This window comes from Polyodon spathula, chromosome 29 (genome assembly GCF_017654505.1).
Source record: "Polyodon spathula isolate WHYD16114869_AA chromosome 29, ASM1765450v1, whole genome shotgun sequence".
Classification (NCBI taxonomy): Eukaryota; Metazoa; Chordata; class Actinopteri; order Acipenseriformes; family Polyodontidae; genus Polyodon; species Polyodon spathula.
In genome coordinates this window covers 5,404,015-5,414,986 of record NC_054562.1, presented here as the reverse complement: position 1 = coordinate 5,414,986, position 10,972 = coordinate 5,404,015, and positions in this window count along the sequence as shown.

Sequence of the window (10,972 nt, the reverse complement as noted above, 5' to 3'; positions counted from 1 at the left end):
GGTCAACAGTGAGCAGGTGCAGGTGATCAATAATCATACAAACAACGATAATATGGCTGCAATGGTGGTTTAATTGTATAATCCAATGCCTGTTGGTTATCAGCAGTAAACAAGAATAATGTTAATGAAGCAATAGAGCTGTGTGTGTTGCTTATTTGTAATCCACAGGTTGGCCCCAAAATAACAACAGTCCCTTTTCAATTCACCCACACGTAACACAAACACAAACACCAGTCCACAGTGCATGCTCTAGTGCTCGTGGTGAATACAGTTCTCTAGTGATAACAAAAGTGCAGTGTTGTTGATCCGGGTTTAGTGCTGGCCAAACCACTCACAGCAAAGGTTCTCCTTCTAATCATTTGACGTAACCATTCACAAAGGAACAGATCACATCACTACGTCCCCTTTTTATAACGTCACCCATTACCCATTGGTCAAAAAGCGCATCCGCTTCTCCAATTCGCGGATGCCACTCCTTTTCCCGTCTGGGTTTTTGCTTTTGTGTACTGTAGCTCAGCCCTCTTTCTAGATGGCTGACTTCTACCTAACCCTGGGAATGAGCTGTCTTGCCATTTAGTCCAGGGTACTCTGTTCCCTTTACAGTGCCCTCGCAGGTCAGGAGGGTGATCTAACACCAAGAACCATTCGAGTGCCCCAAGCAAGCAGTGTGGTCCAGTGGTTAAAGTCCAGGGATTGTAACCAGAAGGTCCCTGGTTCAAATCCCACCTCTGTCACTGCAGTTGAACAAATCACTCAACCTCCTTGTTTTCCTATTGCATCCTCTGTAAAGCACTTAATGATGGTGATATAAAGATATTATTATATTGTCTGATCATGTTCCCTCACATAGCGGAAGGGAATATCCGCTAGAAAGTGTCCTCAGGGCATCAGATGATTCGAGGGCATTTGCCAATTAAGCACTTCCACCTTTCACTTCTTGAGCTCATCATCTCTACGAAATCAACACACCCTGATTAACCCAAACCCAACCCTAACCTTAAGCAACCCCATCCCTAAAACCTAACCCTAACCCTAACCACCAAGACTAGTCTGAAGCCCTGAGGAGAATTTAATGCCAGTGGGCATCCTCCAATCCCCTCTTTACACACAGAAGCTCCTAGCTCCCTCTGCTCTGGTGGGTGGGGTATGTGTGTGTGTGTGTGTGTGTAGTGGGGAGTGTATACACAAACTGGACTGTCAACTAGTCTCAACAGCCTCTTCTAGTTCCCAAACATGTATTATGCTCTTATGGTATATAACAAGTTAAAACACACAAGGGACGAGAGCCAATGCAAACGTGTGGGTGATTCTGACTTCTGACTCTAAAATGCTTGCACAAACCCAACACTGTGTGCTTAATGTGGCTAGAAATTCACATCCTGGGATGGGATGAGAATTGTTGGAACCGAAAGCAGCGTGGGAGTGTGCGGTGGAGTAGCGTGACAGGAATATCCGCTAGACAGTGTCCTGAGGGCATCAAAGGATTAGAGAGGATTTCCCAAGAAGTCCTGCCTTTCATTTTCAATTCAGTGTTTCTACTGCAAAAAAGTTATGTTACCTCCTTTCCTGTAAAGTAGAAATAATGTCTCACTAAAATTCGCTATAAATAAAAAGAGAAAAACAATGTTAAAAAGATGGTTCTGCTAAAATAAAATAAAAAATAAAAGGTGTATATATATATATATATATTATATATATATATATATATATATATATATATAAAATCGTATAAATCTCTCTGGGCCAAAGCTCAGTCTCACAGAGGGAGAACGGGTGTATTTATCACTGCCAGAAACGGATTTTGATACAAAAAGTGCGGGCACTCCAGCTTGTTATTCGCATACAGCAAATGAAAGTGAATGAGTAACTGAGATATTTCAGGGGTTAAATCGTTTTGAGCCACTTATTTCGAAGTTGATTCTCACAGAGGGGAAACCCCTCTACGTCCCCCTCTGGTCTGTGAATAAGAAGCTGGGCTGTGAATAAGAAGCTGGACTGTGAATAAGAAGCTGGTCTGTGAATAAGAAGCTGGTCTGTGAATAAGAAGCTGGGATGTGAATAAGAAGCTGGTCTGTGAATAAGAAGCTGGGATGTGAATAAGAAGCTGGACTGTGAATAAGAAGCTGGGATGTGAATAAGAAGCTGGGATGTGAATAAGAAGCTGGTCTGTGAATAAGAAGCTGGACTGTGAATAAGAAGCTGGGATGTGAATAAGAAGCTCGGATGTGAATAAGAAGCTGGACTGTGAATAAGAAGCTGGGATGTGAATAAGAAGCTGGACTGTGAATAAAAAGCTGGGATGTGAATAAGAAGCTGGATGTGAATAAGAAGCTGGGATGTGAATAAGAAGCTGGACTGTGAATAAGAAGCTGGACTGTGAATAAGAAGCTGGACTGTGAATAAGAAGCTGGACTGTGAATAAGAAGCTGGGCTGTGAATAAGAAGCTGGGATGTGAATAAGAAGCTGGGATGTGAATAAGAAGCTGGTCTGTGAATAAGAAGCTGGGATGTGAATAAGAAGCTGGTCTGTGAATAAGAAGCTGGTCTGTGAATAAGAAGCAGGACTATGAATAAGAAACTGGTCTGTGAATAAGAAGCTGGACTGTGAAAAAGAAGCTGGTCTGTGAATAAGAAGCTGGTCTGTGAATAAGAAGCTGGTCTGTGAATAAGAAGCTGGGATGTGAATAAGAAGCTGGACTGTGAATAAGAAGCTGGACTGTGAATAAGAAGCAAGACTATGAATAAGAAGCTGGGATGTGAATAAGAAGCTGGACTGTGAATAAGAAGCTGGACTGTGAATAAGAAGCTGGGATGTGAATAAGAAGCTGGGATGTGAATAAGAAGCTGGACTGTGAATAAGAAGCTGGTCTGTGAATAAGAAGCTGGACTGTGAATAAGAAGCAAGACTATGAATAAGAAGCTGGACAGTGAATAAGAAGCTGGGATGTGAATAAGAAGCTGGGATGTGAATAAGAAGCTGGTCTGTGAATAAGAAGCTGGACTGTGAATAAGAAGCTGGGATGTGAATAAGAAGCTGGACTGTGAATAAGAAGCTGGGATGTGAATAAGAAGCTGGGATGTGAATAAGAAGCTGGACTGTGAATAAGAAGCTGGACTGTGAATAAGAAGCTGGACTGTGAATAAGAAGCTGGTCTGTGAATAAGAAGCTGGACTGTGAATAAGAAGCTGGGCTGTGAATAAGAAGCTGGACTGTGAATAAGAAGCTGGTCTGTGAATAAGAAGCTGGTCTGTGAATAAGAAGCTGGACTGTGAATAAGAAGCAAGACTATGAATAAGAAGCAGGACTGTGAATAAGAAGCTGGTCTGTGAATAAGAAGCTGGACTGTGAATAAGAAGCTGGACTGTGAATAAGAAGCTGGACTGTGAATAAGAAGCTGGTCTGTGAATAAGAAGCTGGGATGTGAATAAGAAGCTGGACTGTGAATAAGAAGCTGGACTGTGAATAAGAAGCTGGACTGTGAATAAGAAGCTGGTCTGTGAATAAGAAGCTGGTCTGTGAATAAGAAGCTGGACTGTGAATAAGAAGCTGGTCTGTGAATAAGAAGCTGGGCTGTGAATAAGAAGCTGGACTGTGAATAAGAAGCTGGTCTGTGAATAAGAAGCTGGACTGTGAATAAGAAGCTGGTCTGTGAATAAGAAGCTGGACTGTGAATAAGAAGCTGGACTATGAATAAGAAGCTGGGATGTGAATAAGAAGCTGGGATGTGAATAAGAAGAAGCTGGAATAAGAAGCTGGACTGTGAATAAGAAGCTGGACTGTGAATAAGAAGCTGGGATGTGAATAAGAAGCTGGTCTGTGAATAAAAAGCTGGTCTGTGAATAAGAAGCTGGACTGTGAATAAGAAGCTGGACTGTGAATAAGAAGCTGGGATGTGAATAAGAAGCTGGGATGTGATTCACACACACTCACACACACACTCACACACACACACACACTCACACACACACACACACACACTTAGTTACACCCCTGCTGACATACATAGCAACACGTTTCTGTTACCACCTTCCAGCTGCCTATATTGCATACTGTACATTCTAGATGGAGGTATTTAGCCCGGGGCTCTCTCAATTGCACTGCATTGTTTTTTAAATGATCCTTCTGTATGGAAACGGAACACACAGTTGCACTGTTACTTTGTACTAGGCCCGTGCTGTGGTTTAGTATCAACCGCGGTCTGTTCGGGGTGTCCTCTTACCATAACAAACCCTACTGCCAGTAAAGAATACCCCCCCCCCCCCCCCCCCCCGAAAAACAAGACAAGCTGCCACCAGCAGTCTGACACCGTCAAGGATGAAGAAAGAGAAATACCATTGTATTGACTTCGAGAATGTGAAATGGGTGCTTATATTCAGGAGTTGTGTAGATACTGGGGGTGGGCGTTTGATTTCATACAAAACAAATCAAAACAACAATTTTCAATTATTGTTGTTTTTTTTGTTGTTGTTGTTGTTGTTGTTGTTGTTGTTGTATAAAACAGGAAGCAACAGCAAGTTAAAATGATCCGTGAACATACCCGTGGTCTCTTCATCTGCTATTCATCTTAATCAAAAACTACTGTAATGTCTTGTTTTAAATGAGGCTACAGTATTATCTATCTATCTATCTATCTATCTATCTATCTATCTATCTATCTATCTATCTATCTATCTATCTATCTATTATCGATCGATCGCGAAATGGCTTTGCTTTTATGTCGAACTGAGTAAACTGACTTTTTACTATGATACTTGATAATGCATATACGTTACTAATCAACACACAAATCCCCCCCCCCCCCCCCCCCAAAAAAAAAAACATGCTGAATCAATTGCAATGCAGGAGGTATTATTACCAGTGAATGAATTAACAATATTGTAATACTGTACACGCCCTCTCGTGTATGCCAAATCCGTCTCTTCATTATAACGCGTTCCTTGCATTCAGCGGCTTTACTCAGGCTGTCAAATTAACATACAATTTCAGAACGAAGTGACGTATACCTCGGCTACTTTCAAGACAGTAAAGGATAACATGCGGGTGTCAATGGACGTCTTTGTGATGAAATTGTTTTTGTTGGCTTGTTTGATGTATTAAAATTACGTTTACTAACAAGGTCCAGGTATATAAACAATGCATATTAAAGCATATTGTAATGTTTGCATTGTGTATGCACGTGTCAGCACTCAGGGGCGGCAGGAGGCCAGTGGACTGTGATGTTTGAACGTTATGGTTTGCTTATTGCACGTTTGCCGGTACGTCCATGAGGTATATTTGTTGATGTATTTTATGTTTACAAAAAGGCTGTATAATTCCCATCTGGTAATGATGAATACTATTAAACATAATGACTTTAGTAGAACATGATTACATAGAATGAGAGGGAGCAGTTCAGTCTCCATGCGTCAAGCCTGCCCTGGACTGGAGGGAGCACCATTTCTCTTAGGGGGTGATGGAGGGAGGGGGCATTTCAGTCTCCATGCGTCAAGCCTGCCCTGGACTGGAGGGAGCACCATTTCTCTCAGCGGGTGAGAGAGGGAGGGAGCAGTTCAGTCTCCATGCGGCAGCAATGAGTTATAGTCGGTAAATCATTACCTCATAGACCGGTTGTAATGAGCTAAGACTCACGTACCTACTGGAGATACACAAACACCGGTCAATGTTTCAGGGTTCTACCCATATAGAAGTGTCCCATAATAAAAGCACAGCAAAGTCTAATAAAGCATAGCAAAGCACAGGTGAGTATTTTAAAGAACAGGGAGCTATGGTGACGCATGGCAATGGACTTTGCAAACAGGAGAGTGATCTGGAAACCGAAATCACACATGTTTAGCAATGTTAAGATACAGGTATAACCTGGCCCTGCATGGAGGAGATGTATTTATTGTACTGTTGCATACACCGCAGATTATCAGATTATCTTATCAGAACCGCATTCCCCATTGACCATCAAGCATATTATTCACATGATTGTATCGCCGTGTGTATTTTTAAACCCTCGTTATGAAGAAGTCTATTGCTAGAATCGACTTTCTTGCATTTCATTGTTCCACACAATACCACTGTTGGGACACACTTTGCATTGTCACTCTTATAAACGTCTCCCACAGGAAACGCACAGCAAAGTTATTAAAGCACAATGAAAACACAGAGAGGTCTGATAAAACATAGGCAAGCACTGTAAAGCACAGAGAGGTCTGGTAAAGCATAGGGAAGCATTGTAAAGCACAGAGAGGTCTGGTAAAGCATAGGGAAGCATTGTAAAGCACAGAGAGGTCTGATAAAGCATAGGGAAGCATTGTAAAGCACAGAGAGGTATGGTAAAGCATAGGGGAGCATTGTAAAGCACAGCGAGGTCTGGTAAAGCATAGGGGAGCATTGTAAAGCACAGAGAGGTCTGGTAAAACATAGGGAAGCATTGTAAAGCACAGAGAGGTCTGGTAAAACATAGGGAAGCATTATACAATGATATGGTAAAGCATAGGGAAGCACTGTAAAGCACAGAGAGGTCTGGTAAAGCATAGGGAAGTGTGTGTGTGTGTGCGCGCGCATAATAACATACACGCTGGACGATAATTTTGATTTAATTTTATTGATGCCTTTAGTGTTTACATTCTTTTGTTTTATCTATTGTATTTGGGGTAACTACTGTTGCATTTGTTTGTAAAGATCTATTAAACTCTTTTAAATTGACACATAAATACATCAATAAATAAAACATTTTTTTTTTAAAAGAATTCAAAGTAATTCCACTTCTATAGATCTGATGATTCGTCAAATAGTGAAAGAAAACACTACAATGGCTGACTCGGGAAATCTCACATCAGAAGGGATACATTGTCATATCAAAGCTGATTGGACGATTTGAGGACGTTATGAAACAGTCCAATTTCATTAGAAGTTTTGTTTGAACCAAGGGTCGAGAAGGTGTTATAAGAGAAATTAAACAGTTGTAAATACAACTACTAATAACCGGCGTAGCTGGAGGGAAGGACGGGTACACTGGATAATTTCCTAATAGCTGTATACCTTTAAAATAATGTTAGAGTGAAATTGGCACGTCGTTTAAAACGGGACCATCCATGAACTTGTCGCCTTCCAAATATCTAAACTGTAGTAACAACCACATTCCACAAGGTGGCAGCACCAGCACGGCTTAACTAAAATCAAGGCCACAAATACGCTCTCATGTCTCTCAAACCATCTCTATTCGCTAGTCTCCGTGCTGTCCAGGACCATTCATACTTTGGAAGTTGGAACTAAAATTTGATTTAAAATATGTTTAATGTGATACGAATCCAAATGATATAGCTTAAGAAGTAAGCGAAGGCTGTGTAAATACAATTATATATATATATATATATATATATATATATATATATATATATATATATATATATATATATATATATATATATAGTATAGCAAATCGATTTCTCATTTATTAATAGGCTACTGCAGTTAATAAAACGTAATCAGCTTTGTTTAACCTTGAAATATGTGTTTAGAATTTGTCAGCGCAGGGGAAAACAGACACACACACACACACACACACACACACACACACACACACACACACACACACACACACACACAACACAACACAACACACACACACACACACACGCTAATGCCAGGTACAATAGTATCAGGTTATGTGGTTCTATTGCTTTTCATTGCATTCAGTTGTAACGCTCCCTTCCTTAAATGCGCATGTCAGGTTCAAAGGGGTGTTCTTAGTTCTTTATTTGACAGCATTGATCTTCACAGGGTGTTCCCTGGCTGCTGCCTTTGATGGACGGCTTGTCCCACATTCGCTCCTTTGAATACAAAATGATGACGTGATGTTAATTGTTTGGAGCGTGAATTGATACATTATGCGCAAGCGCTGATTGAATGACTACTGAAAGAATTCTGAAGAGATGTGATGACACAAGTCTAAAATTCAAAGACATCGGTTTCGTTTATTTTAATATGTCCTAATACAGATAACGCATACTGCCGCCTCTGATGATTATTAGATAGCTTTTTAAAGATATAGCGCACTATTGTTAAATAAATATTAGCAGACAGAAACACAACTAGGTTTCCTGGTGTTGTTACATCAATATGATTGATTAAACTTTCTTCAGTATATCTCCTTATGGTCCTTGATTTTAAGACAGGGTGAACTAAGAGTTTAGACAAAGCTGTAATCAAACTGCAATGAACGGGCAAATTGCATTGTGCGATAACACCGGCTAGCAAATATACTGACAAAACACACCATTGCTCATTTCTATATGCATACGCGGGCTTTCTCCGGGTCCCGTGTGTTCATTAAGCGGAGCATCGCATGTTGTGCAATGGGAGTGTGGTTTGGAAATTACGCGTTCGTTTCGCAGTGTATTGAACAGGTGTGTCCAGAACGGATGAGATGAGCAGCCAGCGCGTTACTCGTTTGCTCTTGTCGATTCTGGAGTGTATTGGTCAGTTCTAGAATGGGTCCTGATTGAGAATACAATGCATAAGTATTGTTATCGACAGAGTGTATTGGACAGCATCGTTTGGCACACCAATGAATTGAAACAGCTGCATGTTGTAATTCCAGGTGTAACAGATTTGGACAACAGCGTTTTACGAAATGCGCAGAACAATGGTTGCTTATACTGCCGTGTTACATTTCGTTCTGCTCTGAAAAATCCCTCGTTGGGAATATTAAATACAATCAATCAATCAATCAATAATAATAATAATAATAATAATAATAATAATAATAATAATAATAATGTTTTTAATATTGAATATTATTTGACTGAGTTGTTGTGCTTGATTTACAATTTAGATGTGTTTTTTTTTTGTATTAGTAATTGCCTCAAAACATATACATGTACAAATCCCAGCTCAGCCACTGACTCGCTGTGTGTGACCCCAAGCAAGTCACTGAACCCCCTTGTGCTGCGTCTCTTGGGTGAGACGTTGTTGTAAGTGACTCTGCAGCTGATGCATAGTTCACACGCCCTAGCCTCGTATCTTCTAAAGCGCTTCATGATGGGGCTCCACTAGGAAAGGCGCTATATCAAAATAAAGATTATTATTAAACTAAACTTGACTGAAACGCATGCGCTTTAGCCAATACTGTAACCGCTCAACCAAACTCATCGCTCCACTGGTGTGGTCCCGTTCTAGAATACTCGAATCTCCCATTTACCGTACCCTCAGAATCCTGCAGGTCCAAACCAGAGTGCAGATTGGTGCAAACAAAAAGTCCAATCCTGGATCAAACAGGACATGAAAGCATAATCACCTCTCTTTGAAGTTCAAAGCGCAAGAGAACTGATTTGAATTTAAGATCTTAATTCAGTCAATTAGCTGATCCAAAATAAACAGATTTGGCCTGTATGGTTAGGTACTGTAAATTATTGAGAATACTAATCTCCTTATGTCACTGCCTTAATAAGTATACAATTATAATGAAATATAATAGGAATTCAAAGGGATGTACATGTCTTAATCGAGCAGTGATCTTGTGTATTTGATATGATTGGATTTCAAAGCCCTTGCAGTTTGTCTTCAGTCTCGTTTTCGTTGCGGTTTGGCAAATGTACAATTAAAATAGCGGATTAAAGGGAAGATGATCACATTAAAAGGTTCTGATAAATATACACCAATATATAAATAATTGAAGGGCCTGTTGTTATGGACGTTTGAGAAAGAAAGAAAGAAAGAAAGAAAGAAAGAAAGAAAGAAAGAAAAAGAAAGAAAGAAATATATACTTTCTTTCTTTTCTGTCTTAACTAGAGTACCAAAATAACAAAATGAGCCTTAGTCACACCGAAAGAAAGAAGAAAGAAAAAAGAAAGAAGAGAAAGAAAGAAAGAAATATACAATTGATCTCATGGTTTTATCTCTCTTTCTCTCTCTCTCTCTCTCTCTCTCTCTCAATCTGAGAAGTTGTTTTGTATCAATTCGGGGTTAAGAAAACGGTGCCAAACTCAAGATTGTTTAGAGCACTTTAATCCAGTTTAAATAAACGAAGCCACTCTGTAATCCCAATCGATCAGAATCCGATTTGATGACGTTTGTAGTGCGCGTCATCGTGCTCAGCTACTTCGTTTTCTGTACTGTTCTGCAGCTCTCCTTTTCTCTTAAGAAATACTTGAGTGTTGAATGTAAACTACAAGCAAAAGTATAGTATTGAATACCTTTGCATTCACTTAATCTATATATATATATATTATATATATATATATATATATATATATATATATATATATATATAACATATATCACAATAACACGGTTTACATTACAAATACTTATTTTTAACACTTTATATGATCAAATTACTTACATATAATAATAACTTAGCGATTTAATTTATAATAAATTAATTTTAACATATATTTCTGTTACATAATTTCTCCATGCACCTTGTTTTATGTTTGAGTTTAATGAATACCAATTAAAATCACCTATATGTTTCTTATGTAACTTTTTAACTATGCATTTTAAATCTGCGTGCATATTTAACCCTATAGGTGCTACACACCCCATGCATAACAACGGGAACAAAATACACTGTATGTATCTCATTTTAAAATATACAGCATATAACAGTAGGGAATAATATACAAAGGAACACTCGCTCTCTGAATAAAGAACGGGCCCGATTTACAGACAATGAACTTGACAGGTTCGTCCTTTTGATGCTGGAGGGTCACATCAAAGGTCCCGTTGATGTCGGGTTCATCAAAGGACACCGAGGCAACTATATAGAGTCAGGGGTGAGCAGACATCAGTTCAGTCTAGGACTAGCAACCAGCAAGAAAGAGTCTCTCTCCCTCTCTGTCTCTACCAGCAAGAGGAGACAAGCGCACCGTACTCTACACTGAGAAGATGGAATGCCGCAGTTATGTTTTCTTCATTAGTGGCTGCTTTGTGATTTTTTGGACTGGCTTTTGCAGCACGGAGCCCATTCCGTTTCCCCGA